This window comes from Vicia villosa, linkage group LG3 (assembly GCF_029867415.1).
Source record: "Vicia villosa cultivar HV-30 ecotype Madison, WI linkage group LG3, Vvil1.0, whole genome shotgun sequence".
Classification (NCBI taxonomy): Eukaryota; Viridiplantae; Streptophyta; class Magnoliopsida; order Fabales; family Fabaceae; genus Vicia; species Vicia villosa.
The window spans coordinates 134,201,534-134,217,385 of record NC_081182.1 but is presented as its reverse complement, the minus strand read 5'-3'; the positions used below and the strand labels follow the sequence as shown (position 1 = coordinate 134,217,385).

Here is a 15,852-nt window from a genome sequence, read left to right as displayed (position 1 = left end):
TTGGACTTAAAGTAGCTCCGTCACTCTTTCAAAAGGCCATGACCAGAATTTTTGAGCCCATCCTCAACAGTATCCTCATCTATATTGATGATGTACTGCTATTCTCAAAAAATGAAAAAACCCATAAACAATTATTGGGCCAATTCCTTCAAATAGCCCAACAGCATGGAATGATGCTCTCTGAAAAGAAAAGTCAATTAGGACAGACAGAAATTGATTTTTTAGGCATGCACTTCTCCCAAGGGAAATACCAACCCCAACCTCACATTGCTCAAGAATTGTTAAACTTTCCTGATGAAAATCTCACAGTCAAACAAATCCAACAATTTCTCGGTATAATTAATTATATCCGGGATTTCCTGCCGAAACTAGCAAAGTACACTAGTCCTCTATCCCAAATGCTGAAGAAAAAACCTCCGCCGTGGGGAACACAGCAAACTGAGGCGGTGAAAGCTTTGAAAAAGATCGCACAAACTCCTCCTGCACTGAAAATCCCTGGAGATGGAAAAAGAATTCTTCAGACTGATGCTAGTGATCACTATTGGGGAGCAGTTCTGATAGAAGAACTCGAAGGGAAAAGATACTATTGTGGTCATGCCAGTGGCCAATTCAAAGAAGCTGAAAAACATTATCACACCACATACAAAGAAGCCCTTGCAGTAAAAATGGGAATCCAAAAGTTTGACTTTCACCTAAGAGGCTACCAATTTGAAGTCCAGATGGACAACTCTTCATTCCCTAAGATCCTTGAATTCAAAAATAAAATGCCCCCTGATCCTCAAACTCTTCGGCTCAAAGATTGGTTTGCCAGATATGATTTCTCGGTAAAACATATCAAAGGAACTCAGAACCTTATCCCTGATCTACTATCTCGACCCATGAAACCCATCCAAATCATCACGGCCAAACACACTTTCCCTCTAATTCTTATGGTCAAACCACTACCAACCCGGGCATCCACAACAAAGAATCTTCCTCCAGGAATAACGATGTCTTCTTCACCGTCCCAGCTCAAACAATATGCCAGAAACAACCTCTTTTATTACATGACAAAGATCATAAGAAATAAACTGCCAGATCATAGTCCCTATTTCCCAGATACACCATTCCTCCTACCAATCCTGATAAACCCAAATAAATTCACAAAGAATCATTTGTGGTATATCTGGTGTGCCACCTGTTTGTATTATATGCCTGTTCTTATTCCCACTGAGGCCATGTATCAACATATAATGGACCCTGAGAAACACAAGTCTTTGATCTGGACTACTCTTGAATGGTATTCTCCATTACAATGGTGGAGGGATCAATTAAAACCAGTCATGGATGAGGTCACAGAACGAAGATTATCTTCAGAAGATATTGGCAAACTCAAGTCTGTTTTCTTTCTACACAGGCCCTATATGACAGATCCTACAACAAAGCTGCTTAACTACAAGAGTTATGTTCACCTATGGGAAACCATTGATGAATATCCTCCCAGTCTAAAAGTCACAAAGGAATTGTTGGAGTATGTTAACTACATCAATCTCCATGATCCAAAAGGCTATGATGTTAGTTCTACTTGCATACATCATGAAAAGTCCAGAAAACCAGAAATTGGGGAATGCTCAGCTCAAGCCACACAAGAAAAACCATATTCACCAATGGAAGCTGAATTCTCTGAAGGACAGGTGGCAGAAGCTAATGCGAGATTATCGGATCACACTTACATGATGGACGACATCTGGCTGAATGAGTCATCTCGATATGAAGACTGCTTTTCTGATGGAAACTTATCCGATCAGAATATGTCCCCCTCTCATGAACCTATTATCAAAGACTAAATGGACAAGTGTTTTTGAAAAATCACAATAAATGGACAAGTGTCCTCCAAAAATCTCTAGCATGGTCATGAATAGTAACTTTTGTCTTTTTGTATAATAAGACTACAATAATGTAATCCATAAGGGATAAGTGTGTCGTAAAAGGCATTCATATAATTTGAAATGCCATGTTTGTGAATAGTGTTGCTTTTGTCTTATTTGCCCCTCCTTGGCTATAAAAGGAGCACTCTTGTAACATATTTTCATCAAGCAATCATAAATAACTTCTCTTGTGTGCTTAAGAACAAATATGTTCTAAAAATCTCTTCTTTCTCCCTCAAAGCTTTAGTTATTGTATTCATATCATAATTCCCCCATAGATGGAAGTATGCTCTACACCTGCCTCTTTATGAGGATCTTGTGTATCAGAAAACATCTGACCATTGATCCATACTACGGTCCTTGCTGTTATGAAATTTCAGTTTTAATTGTTAGTCTGTGTTATGCCTATGATTGGCTTTTGATGACGAAACAGTTACGACTGGGTTTCATGATATGTGAGGCTCCCGGACAGTGTGGTATCAGAGCCTGGTTTGGTGGTGGTGAAATATAGGTGGGATAGAAAGGAGAAGGCCTTTCTAGTTGTTTGAAATATGTAGGAAAAGAAGGAGGGTTAAAGAAAGAATTTTCAACCGGCTTGGGCTTTCGTTCATGAGAGGCTTTCAAGAAATCATCTATTTCTTTTACTTGGCCTTGCAGACTTCTAATTTCTCTTTCCTTTTGGTCAAATGTTTTGCCAAAAGTTCTTTCTTCTAACATCTGTCGCAAATCTCGATCCAGCTGGGAAACTTGGGCTTTCAGGCTTCTGTAATGTTTCTGTATTTTTTTGGGATAAAACTGTGAGGTTCTCATCAGTTTCGTCTATTTTTTCAGCAATTTTATCTACCTTTTTATCAAGGTTTTGAAGAATTTCATTTTGAGAAACCATATTTTCTGATTGCCAGTTGAGAACTTCTTCAGCTTGAGTTGATGGTTTAAATTTCCCATCAGGTTGAACTTCACTCGGATGAATGAAGGGTTTAGATGTTCTTCCTGTGATTGGATCCATCTTTCTTTCCAAAGCAGGGAATTGCCGGTCGTACTCCTGAGTTGCATTGGAATACATAAAACAAGGAATTGGCTGAGTGACAGCCGGAGGATGTAGTGGCTTACAATGGTCTGTTGGTGACCATGAAATAAGAGTTGGATCATCTGGTGGTAACAACCCTTCTTTCCTGAGGATTTTAAGTCCTTCCTCATAGATGCAGAGGGGTTTCTTTTTCTCATGGATTCCTACCCATGGACCATTGTCTGGATCAGATCTCCTTTGAGGAGATGGGGAGGGTTTACACCTTCCTTTTTTCTTTGTCTTGGGAAGAATGATATCTCTGTCAATATCATTGTCATGCATCCAGCAGTCACAATCTGGGTCACACTTTGTTGGATCAACATCCCAAATGAAGTGGCCATCTATTTTATCAGTGTAGATGGGTTTTCCTTCTGTTGTAACAGCATAGATAGGACACCAGTCTTCTTTGAGAATTGGTTGAATCATCATTGTCTGGAAGATCGGAGATATCGAGCTCGATCCTTCGTCTGGCTTTTTGAAAATTGTCTTGACCCTCTTGTCAACAGATCTTCTGAAAGTAGCTTCTTGCGATTGGATAGGTCTTTAGTCAGCATGGAGTTTTTCGTAGTTCGTTATCCATTCAAGGGGAATTAGCTGGGTTAATTCTTCCCTTGTGATTCTTCTTGGAATCTGAACTATGGAGGGTACATCTTCTTCTCTATTAGTGACAACTAATAGTGAATCAGAAGAGCATCCTGAGAGAGGAAGATCTATCGAGTGATTTTGTAAGCGGTATATTATCTGATGATGGAGGGTAGCTGACATGGCTTCTGGAACTTGGTCAGATCCGGTGATCTGGACCTGTACTTTCAGTCTGGTGGACAAAGTACTATCATTAAGACTCACGTTATAGTTTGGAAAGATGGTGAGAACCACGCTTCCTGCATGAAGTGTAGTAAGAACAGTTCCTATCACAGCATTCTCATAGTGGAGATAGCTGGAGTCCAGTAGAGCTATTTTGCAAAAAACAGGTTGGTTCTTCCTTCCATGAAGAGAGAGGATGAGTCTAACAGCTCCAAAGTGTAAGGCTGTATATCCTTCAGTCTTCCAATGGTTAATGAGATACTGGGGAATTTCTAGATCTACATATTGTTCTTGGTTTGTAGCTCTTAAGCTGCATTGGTCTAATCGAGATGATTGAACGTATTCTTTCATATGAGGGCGATTTGTAGAGATGAGATTTCGGATGGTTCTGGTGACACTTCTTTGTCTTTTGAAGATGTTGTACGGACTTAACAGAGGAGGTATTGTTTCGGCAATTTGAGCATCTTCTGGAACGTGAGAATACTCAACAAGGTTTTCTATTTTATGGGACAAAGTCTTTTTACAGAGTTTTGGAAGCGATAAAGAAGAGGTAGTAGTAATAGGTTGAGTGTTTGGTTCAGAGGTTTCCATGTATAAGAGGTTTTCTCCCTTACTCACTCTCTTTATTATATTCATACCATATGCACCCCTTCCTTCTGTGCAGGCTCTGATACCACACTGTCCGGGAGCCTCACATATCATGAAACCCAGTCGTAACTGTTTCGTCATCAAAAGCCAATCATAGGCATAACACAGACTAACAATTAAAACTGAAATTTCATAACAGCAAGGACCGTAGTATGGATCAATGGTCAGATGTTTTCTGATACACAAGATCCTCATAAAGAGGCAGGTGTAGAGCATACTTCCATCTATGGGGGAATTATGATATGAATACAATAACTAAAGCTTTGAGGGAGAAAGAAGAGATTTTTAGAACATATTTGTTCTTAAGCACACAAGAGAAGTTATTTATGATTGCTTGATGAAAATATGTTACAAGAGTGCTCCTTTTATAGCCAAGGAGGGGCAAATAAGACAAAAGCAACACTATTCACAAACATGGCATTTCAAATTATATGAATGCCTTTTACGACACACTTATCCCTTATGGATTACATTATTGTAGTCTTATTATACAAAAAGACAAAAGTTACTATTCATGACCATGCTAGAGATTTTTGGAGGACACTTGTCCATTTATTGTGATTTTTCAAAAACACTTGTCCATTTAGTCTTTGATAATAGGTTCATGAGAGGGGGACATATTCTGATCGGATAAGTTTCCATCAGAAAAGCAGTCTTCATATCGAGATGACTCATTCAGCCAGATGTCGTCCATCATGTAAGTGTGATCCGATAATCTCGCATTAGCTTCTGCCACCTGTCCTTCAGAGAATTCAGCTTCCATTGGTGAATATGGTTTTTCTTGTGTGGCTTGAGCTGAGCATTCCCCAATTTCTGGTTTTCTGGACTTTTCATGATGTATGCAAGTAGAACTAACATCATAGCCTTTTGGATCATGGAGATTGATGTAGTTAACATACTCCAACAATTCCTTTGTGACTTTTAGACTGGGAGGATATTCATCAATGGTTTCCCATAGGTGAACATAACTCTTGTAGTTAAGCAGCTTTGTTGTAGGATCTGTCATATAGGGCCTGTGTAGAAAGAAAACAGACTTGAGTTTGCCAATATCTTCTGAAGATAATCTTCGTTCTGTGACCTCATCCATGACTGGTTTTAATTGATCCCTCCACCATTGTAATGGAGAATACCATTCAAGAGTAGTCCAGATCAAAGACTTGTGTTTCTCAGGGTCCATTATATGTTGATACATGGCCTCAGTGGGAATAAGAACAGGCATATAATACAAACAGGTGGCACACCAGATATACCACAAATGATTCTTTGTGAATTTATTTGGGTTTATCAGGATTGGTAGGAGGAATGGTGTATCTGGGAAATAGGGACTATGATCTGGCAGTTTATTTCTTATGATCTTTGTCATGTAATAAAAGAGGTTGTTTCTGGCATATTGTTTGAGCTGGGACGGTGAAGAAGACATCGTTATTCCTGGAGGAAGATTCTTTGTTGTGGATGCCCGGGTTGGTAGTGGTTTGACCATAAGAATTAGAGGGAAAGTGTGTTTGGCCGTGATGATTTGGATGGGTTTCATGGGTCGAGATAGTAGATCAGGGATAAGGTTCTGAGTTCCTTTGATATGTTTTACCGAGAAATCATATCTGGCAAACCAATCTTTGAGCCGAAGAGTTTGAGGATCAGGGGGCATTTTATTTTTGAATTCAAGGATCTTAGGGAATGAAGAGTTGTCCATCTGGACTTCAAATTGGTAGCCTCTTAGGTGAAAGTCAAACTTTTGGATTCCCATTTTTACTGCAAGGGCTTCTTTGTATGTGGTGTGATAATGTTTTTCAGCTTCTTTGAATTGGCCACTGGCATGACCACAATAGTATCTTTTCCCTTCGAGTTCTTCTATCAGAACTGCTCCCCAATAGTGATCACTAGCATCAGTCTGAAGAATTCTTTTTCCATCTCCAGGGATTTTCAGTGCAGGAGGAGTTTGTGCGATCTTTTTCAAAGCTTTCACCGCCTCAGTTTGCTGTGTTCCCCACGGCGGAGGTTTTTTCTTCAGCATTTGGGATAGAGGACTAGTGTACTTTGCTAGTTTCGGCAGGAAATCCCGGATATAATTAATTATACCGAGAAATTGTTGGATTTGTTTGACTGTGAGATTTTCATCAGGAAAGTTTAACAATTCTTGAGCAATGTGAGGTTGGGGTTGGTATTTCCCTTGGGAGAAGTGCATGCCTAAAAAATCAATTTCTGTCTGTCCTAATTGACTTTTCTTTTCAGAGAGCATCATTCCATGCTGTTGGGCTATTTGAAGGAATTGGCCCAATAATTGTTTATGGGTTTTTTCATTTTTTGAGAATAGCAGTACATCATCAATATAGATGAGGATACTGTTGAGGATGGGCTCAAAAATTCTGGTCATGGCCTTTTGAAAGAGTGACGGAGCTACTTTAAGTCCAAATGGTAATACCGTCCACTGATACTGGGCGTTAGGAATGCAAAACGCCGTCTTGTAACGATCATCGGGATCGATACCCAATTGCCAGAATCCTGACTTGAGGTCAAACTTAGAATAAATCTGAGCATCTTTGATGAAAACATTCAAGGACGAGGCTTTTGGAATGGGAAATTTATCATCCTTTAGAAAATGATTTAGAGGTTTGTAATCAATTACTAGCCTCTTTTTTCCCCTCAACTTTTCAGACCTCTTCTCTACATAGAATGCTTGGCAAGCCCATTCTGATTTAGTGGGTTCTATCAAGCCTTGTTTGAGCAGCTGATTGCATTCTTCTCTGGCTAATTTGTAATCTGATGGACTCATTCCTGGATGGGTGGCCTTAGTTGGATTAACATCTTCGTTGAGCTTGAAGGGAAGTTGAACGAAAAAGTCTTTATTCTTCCATAGAGGTTTTGGGTGTTGGAATTTTTCATGGCTATCTGCACATAGTTTGAGAAGGTTGGACTTGATTTCCTCATAGCCAGCAGGAATCTTAGCAAGTGAATATAGCTTCAATATCCCAGAATAGGATTTGAATTCTCTTTTAAATTTGATTCCAGTGGGGAGAATCTGAAGTTTACTTGCTGCCGAGTAAACATCCATTCCTACCACAATGTCTTTGTTAGGGAGATTACTGCCGATGACCTTGGTCCAGACTATGCAGTCTGGGAAAAATTTAATTCCTATTTTTTCCTTGGTCATTAAATTTGTCTTGAAGACTTTTCCATCTGCTGCTACAAAGTATGCGGCATGTGATTCCCATGATTCTGCTGGGAGAATGCTGGGATTCATCATTGTAATCTGAGCCCCAGTGTCCATATAAGCTATAACCTTCTTCGGACGAGAATACTTTGTTGCAAGGACGTGAACTTCAACACAAGGAAGTGGGGTTGTAGGAAGGGAACTGCTTATCTCTTTGAAGGAATAAACAGGGAGATGTCTGTCATCTTCTGACTCTGAAAATGATGCTTCATCAGACGAAGAGTCTTGAAGTGCAAAGACTGTTTCTTCATCAGCCGAGCTTTGTTCAGAGTATAAAGATTCCAAATCCCCTTCTAGAGGTTGGAGAGAGTTAATCAGTTTTGCAGCTTTATGGGTATTATTAGGACATTCTTTAGAGAAATGCCCCTTTTTCCCACAAATAAAGCATCTCTGATTTTTCCCTTTCCCTCTGAAAGACTTTCTTCTAAAGAACTTCATATTTTTTCTTTTCTTTCCTTTGAAGTTCCTGTGAGATTTGGTGTGTTTTTTATATTTCTTTTTTGTTGTACAGCTACACCTTTTGTCTTTACATTTAATCTCCAGGTAAGGCTTCTTACATGCTTGGGTGAACCTTGACTTCTGTTCTATCACTTCTGAAAATTGGTGATGAAAACTGCAAAGCTTTTCAAGTGCTTCTAACGTCACCTGATGAATCTGTCCAAGACTCATGGTTTTAATATCCTTTTGAGCTGCGGCTAACATCCTGTGAATTTCTGGCTGGAGTTCTTGTGGTAGGGATGAGACATATGTATTCTTGAGACTGGGGTCATTGTATCCATTAAGGACGTAATACCTCTGTGCCATCCTGTGATAATGTTTGTCGAGGTCCTTTGTTTTGAGAGAGCAGCACTTCATCTCAAAGAATTCTTGCCTATTTTTTCTATCAAATATCTCCATATCACCGATAAATTCTCGGTGAAGAACTCCAAGAATATTAGCTGTAGTTTCAAGACGATGTAACTCATCTTGTTTGAAGGCTCCAAGATTGTGATACCATTCTTTCATCGTGCCTGTCATTCTACAGCAAAATTCTTCAATGATCTTATAGCTGTCGGCACTTGTTTTCATCATCTGGGTGTCAAGCCAGGCTCCAAATTCAAGTAGTCTCTTTCTCCAACGGCTCGGTGGAATATCATCAAAGGTGAACCAAGGACCGCCATTTGGTTTAGTCTTTTCAGGGAGTAAGGTTTCTTTAGGAGTCTCCTCTTCAAAATAAGATTCTTCATCTTTTACATTTGCCATGAAGAGTCTTGGGATAAAGTTGTCTTCGGATTCTGATCTATTTGAAAAAGACTTTAATGTTTCATCAGAAGATGATTCTTGATCAGAGTCGTTGTCACCATTTGAGGAAGACTCATCTGCCTTTTGTGTTGATGTGTTGGAGTAATTTTTTCGGGGAGATTCATAATTTGTTGTGATTGCCATGGCTTGGAAACCTTTTTCAGGAGCTTCTTCTTCCTTTTGGATATTTGGAGGAAGTGTTTCAGTAATATCTAGGGAGTCTGAGGATGAAGCGCTTAAGCAGGCAGCTTTCCCCTTCGTCTTTGAGGTAGAGGTAGTTCTGGAAGATCTTGGTCTGTAGGCTGTAGGTATGTATTTGGCCTGGTTTGGTGGTGGTGAAATATAGGTGGGATAGAAAGGAGAAGGCCTTTCTAGTTGTTTGAAATATGTAGGAAAAGAAGGAGGGTTAAAGAAAGAATTTTCAACCGGCTTGGGCTTTCGTTCATGAGAGGCTTTCAAGAAATCATCTATTTCTTTTACTTGGCCTTGCAGACTTCTAATTTCTCTTTCCTTTTGGTCAAATGTTTTGCCAAAAGTTCTTTCTTCTAACATCTGTCGCAAATCTCGATCCAGCTGGGAAACTTGGGCTTTCAGGCTTCTGTAATGTTTCTGTATTTTTTGGGATAAAACTGTGAGGTTCTCATCAGTTTCGTCTATTTTTTCAGCAATTTTATCTACCTTTTTATCAAGGTTTTGAAGAATTTCATTTTGAGAAACCATATTTTCTGATTGCCAGTTGAGAACTTCTTCAGCTTGAGTTGATGGTTTAAATTTCCCATCAGGTTGAACTTCACTCGGATGAATGAAGGGTTTAGATGTTCTTCCTGTGATTGGATCCATCTTTCTTTCCAAAGCAGGGAATTGCCGGTCGTACTCCTGAGTTGCATTGGAATACATAAAACAAGGAATTGGCTGAGTGACAGCCGGAGGATGTAGTGGCTTACAATGGTCTGTTGGTGACCATGAAATAAGAGTTGGATCATCTGGTGGTAACAACCCTTCTTTCCTGAGGATTTTAAGTCCTTCCTCATAGATGCAGAGGGGTTTCTTTTTCTCATGGATTCCTACCCATGGACCATTGTCTGGATCAGATCTCCTTTGAGGAGATGGGGAGGGTTTACACCTTCCTTTTTTCTTTGTCTTGGGAAGAATGATATCTCTGTCAATATCATTGTCATGCATCCAGCAGTCACAATCTGGGTCACACTTTGTTGGATCAACATCCCAAATGAAGTGGCCATCTATTTTATCAGTGTAGATGGGTTTTCCTTCTGTTGTAACAGCATAGATAGGACACCAGTCTTCTTTGAGAATTGGTTGAATCATCATTGTCTGGAAGATCGGAGATATCGAGCTCGATCCTTCGTCTGGCTTTTTGAAAATTGTCTTGACCCTCTTGTCAACAGATCTTCTGAAAGTAGCTTCTTGCGATTGGATAGGTCTTTAGTCAGCATGGAGTTTTTCGTAGTTCGTTATCCATTCAAGGGGAATTAGCTGGGTTAATTCTTCCCTTGTGATTCTTCTTGGAATCTGAACTATGGAGGGTACATCTTCTTCTCTATTAGTGACAACTAATAGTGAATCAGAAGAGCATCCTGAGAGAGGAAGATCTATCGAGTGATTTTGTAAGCGGTATATTATCTGATGATGGAGGGTAGCTGACATGGCTTCTGGAACTTGGTCAGATCCGGTGATCTGGACCTGTACTTTCAGTCTGGTGGACAAAGTACTATCATTAAGACTCACGTTATAGTTTGGAAAGATGGTGAGAACCACGCTTCCTGCATGAAGTGTAGTAAGAACAGTTCCTATCACAGCATTCTCATAGTGGAGATAGCTGGAGTCCAGTAGAGCTATTTTGCAAAAAACAGGTTGGTTCTTCCTTCCATGAAGAGAGAGGATGAGTCTAACAGCTCCAAAGTGTAAGGCTGTATATCCTTCAGTCTTCCAATGGTTAATGAGATACTGGGGAATTTCTAGATCTACATATTGTTCTTGGTTTGTAGCTCTTAAGCTGCATTGGTCTAATCGAGATGATTGAACGTATTCTTTCATATGAGGGCGATTTGTAGAGATGAGATTTCGGATGGTTCTGGTGACACTTCTTTGTCTTTTGAAGATGTTGTACGGACTTAACAGAGGAGGTATTGTTTCGGCAATTTGAGCATCTTCTGGAACGTGAGAATACTCAACAAGGTTTTCTATTTTATGGGACAAAGTTTGAAAGTTCTAAACTAAAAAATGTAGCACAATCAGTGCAAGAGTCACGAAAGTAAAGAGGAATTCGGTATCAGAAGAAGGTTCTCAACCTTTTGAGGCAAAGAAATAAAAAACAGTGGCGGTTGAGAGCTCCGGCACGGCGGTTTTGGAATTCCGGCGGTGGTTTCCGGTCAAGCTCGGTTCAGGTGAGTTTTCTGATTTTTTTGTTCTGAGTAAGTCTGAAAAGTTCTGAGCAAAAAGGTCCCTTGTGTCAGTGTGAGTCAATGCTTTTATAGTGTAGAATTTAGGGTTTGCAATGAATAACGTGGGCTGAGAAAAATCTGAGTTTGTGTTGAGGTCAGGTTCAAACAAAATGTCAATTTCTTCTTGTGGCAGCCCAAATCCGAAAATGCTATCCATTCAGTCCAACAATTCACATTCTTTTTGTTTGCAATGTTTTTGCAGTTGATTGAAAAGAACCTTGGGCCTGGATTTAACTTTGAACTTGAATTACTTGTTGGTGTGAATGAAAATTTACCACAGTAACTTCACTTTGTACCATTATTTTCTTGAATGCTTGTGTATGATTTTGATTGCATCTTAAATTCTCTTCTTCTTTGCATATGATGAGCACCATTGACATGAAGATGGAGAGAAAAGCCTTGGAGGGACTATGGTGAACTCGAAGCCCAAACATGAAGTTTGAAAGAAAATGGTGGACTTATGAAGTGACTTCAATCTTGATCACACAAAACTTTGAATTCTTGTAAAATAAAATGTAGAAATTTGAATTCTTGCAACCATAATGATGAAATCTTGGATTGTCATGAATTAGATCTTTGTATGAAATAAAGACTTTTGCTTTGAATTTTGTAATCTTTGATGTATCGTTGGCTTGAAACTTTAGGAATTTAATTCCTCTTGAATGAATGTACCTTTAAAGTTCATGTAAAACAAATCTTGGATCATGAGTGCTAATTTTGCATTTTGAATTCCTTGAATGGTAAATGCCTTTGAATTTTCAACTTGGAATTATGTGTTAAACAATGATGAATATTTTTAAGTTCCAAGTAATTCCATATGAATTTGAACTCCAAACAATCATGCTTGCACTCTTAGTCTTGAATCAAATTCTAGAACAAAATAAATGTCCAAAAACTCAATATCATTTGATTGATCATGAACACTCTTGAACCAACTTTTAGCCACTTGACAAGCACCACCACAATGAGAAAATCTTGATTCAAACCTCTGAACCTTGATTAGAAACATTATCTGAACTTTTTGGTCTTCAAACCCTATTTGATAAAGAAACAAAAAAAATAAAAAAACATATTTTTTTGAGTTTTGATTAATGGTTAGTAAAATATAAAGACTATAAATAAATAATAAAAAAAAATGAGAAAAGAGGTGTCTGATGATTCCCCTGAAGGTGAGCTAGAAAAGAAATAGGCACCAGAGAACCTCGTAAATGATTTTGATGTGATTTAAACAAAGTCTGAGACGCGGGATCTTAGGGTCAAAAATTGGGGTATGACAGATGCCCCTATTTAAGTTTCTTCTATCCGGAGATATGAAGATTGAAATCTTCGTCTCGACGTGATTGAAGAGACTTAAATACAGAATACACAATTTTTGGCCCTAAGATGCAATGTAATGCTTATGATTATGAATGTAATGCACATGACTTCCATGAGAGGGAAACAAGAAACCGCTGGGGAAAGAACACAGACTCCGCTGGGGGAACGAGACTTTGTTGGAAAAAGAAACTTCAATGGGGAAAACATTCCGCACCAAAAAGGTTAAAGCATCATCTTTCACTAGAGATGAAAGAATACACCAACTTACTGAAGGTGAACTACCGACTTTTACTGAAGGTAGGAAAGAATCTCAACATCCACTTTTTACTGGAAGATGTGGATACAAAAGAAAACACCGACTTTTACTGAAGGTGGACTACCAGCTTTTACTGAAGGTAGGAAGAGAAGACACCAACTCTTTACTGAAGGTGGACTACCAGCTTTTACTGAAGGTAGGAAGAGAAGACACCAACTCTTTACTGAAGGTGGACTATCAGCTTTTACTGAAGGTAGAAAAAGATCTTGACATCGACTTTTACTGGAAGATGTAGATACAAAGGCTTCTCTGAACACCAGCTTTTACTGAAGGTGCAGGAATAGCATCATCTGAATACCGACTTTTACTGAAGGTACAGGAATTTTCATCTGAACATCAACTTTTACTGGAAGATGCAGGGAACTTCTTCTGAACATCAACGTTTACTGAAGATGCAGGAATAGCATCACCTGAATACCGACTTTTACTGAAGGTACAGGAATTTTCATCTGAACATCAACTTTTACTGGAAGATGCAGGGAACTTCTTCTGAACATCAACGTTTACTGAAGATGCAGGAATAGCATCACCTGAATACCGACTTTTACTGAAGGTACAGGAATTTTCATCTGAACATCAACTTTTACTGGAAGATGCAGGGAACTTCTTCTGAACATCAACTTTTACTGGAAGATGCAGGGAACTTCTTCTGAACATCAACGTTTACTGAAGATGCAGGAATAGCATCACCTGAATACCGACTTTTACTGAAGGTACATGAATTTTCATCTGAACATCAACTTTTACTGGAAGATGCAGGAAACTTCTTCTGAACATCAACGTTTACTGAAGATGCGGGAATTACCGCCTCAATAGTTGACGATAAGCTACCAACTCAATAGTTGAAGGTAGAAGAAGATGAATTACCGCCTCAATAGTTGACGATAAGCTGCTGAGAATAATAAGTTGCCGCTAAGAATAGGGATCAACTTCTTCTTTAATCAAGGACGTGGCTTGAGAAAAGGAACTGGATGCAAACTGTCACTTCTGATGAAGGGACTTACCATTTGCTGAGATTCTTCCATTAGGATGCAAATTGTCACTTCTGATGAAGGGACTTGCCATTTGCTGAGCTTCTTCCACTTGGATCAAGAAGTTCATAAAGCCTGAGAGATTATCACTTGCTTTGAAAATAAGATTGATATGTGAAGACATACAAACTTGCTCAAATAAAGAGGCTTTTTGTCAACCAAAACATGATGGGGATAACATAAGTTGCTCAAAGTCAAAACCTGCCCCTTGCTTTCAAGCACAAATTCCAACACTGATGGAAAATAAGTATTTCAATATCTGATACCAATCATAAACAGATTCTCCATTGTTAAGGAAAACAAAATCCTCAAGAGGTGCAAAATAAATGCCTTCTCGATCTAGGTTTCTTATCCTAGAGAGGTTCCAACATAGTACTTCAAGAGATCAAAGTTCAACTCCACGAATAAACCGGATAGAAATGGTCAAACAAAGCTTTGCCCCTTGAGGAATAAACTCAAATGGGGATTAGTTCCATCCTGACAAATGAGCTGAGGAGGAACACTGAAGCAAAATTCTTCCACGAGGAACAAACTCTGTGGGGAATTAGAAAGGATAAACACTTTCTGCTTAAGGTAGACACTCTAATGCAGAGAGATCATATACTTTGGGGGATAACAACATCAAACAGAGTGGATCAAAACATTAAGAAATGCAAGAATGGATATGAATATATTTTTCTTTTTAATTTTTTTATGCATGTTGCATGTATGAATGAATGAATGTCATGTATATGCTGACAAAACAAACACAAAAATACTAGGAAGTGACAAGACATCACAATACAACAGACACTTGGTGAATCTCAAAAAGTTGGAGATATCAAAAGACATTCTTCTGAAGATCCATGCTAGGAACACGGCTGAGGATTCAATTGTAGATAAACCGAGGTCGTTGAAGGAACAAAATCTTGCTACAAGGCTCAAGAGAAAGCTACTAACTAAGTGGAAAATTCAAATTCAAAGTTCAAATATCCATAAATCCACTGAAAGAATAACAACGTGAACTCCGCACTGAGGGAAAACTTATTGGAGATGCACACCAAGCAAACTCTTTGGGAACTATCAACCTCTAAGAGGGATACCATATCATCAATTTCTACCAAAAGGGATAGAACAACACATCCTTGCAAACTCTAATATGGGGGGATCAGAGAAAATTTCCTTAGAGAAAAGCACTATTATGAACTTGCAGGAGAAATAAGAAGTTATCATCATAACAAAAGAATTAACCTGAGGGGAATTTTAGTTCAAAACTCAACACAAGGTGAGAGAGAAAACCCAACAGTCAACAGCTTATCTCAAAACTTCTTAGTAGAGAGTGACATACTCTGGATTGATCATCGCAACGACCTTTGTACTTCAAGCTAAAGAGGTGATCAAGGTAACTTTTAATTCACAACATGCCCCATACTACATAGTCTATGAGAGGAACTTGCTTGAAGAGGATTCATAGATATCCTTGGCATCATGAAGACTTGGAATAATCTGCCCCAGATCAATAGATTCTTGGAGAGATTTGTCGAATCTCGACGTAACTGCCCCAGATTGATTGTACTTGTCACATTTGATTGGTCGACAGAGTCTTCAATCTTTGCCCCATATGGGTAATCAGACTCGTAAAAGCATTATATTGGGAAAACAACATGCCCCTGACAATGTTTTAGTTTTCTACTGATGATCAGATGTAAGCTTCCTGAATGTCAAACAAGTATTTACAAGCAGAAAAATGTTTGATCTGAGAATGATAATTCAAATGCAATAATTATGTAAATCCTGAAGTTTTATTGAAAGGATGTCACAAAACCTTGTGAA

At 38.8% G+C, this 15,852-nt stretch overlaps 1 long non-coding RNA gene across 1 annotated transcript; it reads left to right on the top strand.

The window, feature by feature from the left end:
• Positions 1 to 11,187: 11,187 nt before the first annotated feature.
• On the top strand, positions 11,188 to 12,105 carry LOC131656698 (uncharacterized). The gene is made up of 2 exons (XR_009300255.1): positions 11,188 to 11,319; positions 11,579 to 12,105. It is a non-coding gene; the product is annotated as an uncharacterized LOC131656698 (long non-coding RNA).
• The last annotated feature ends 3,747 nt before the right edge of the window (positions 12,106 to 15,852 follow it).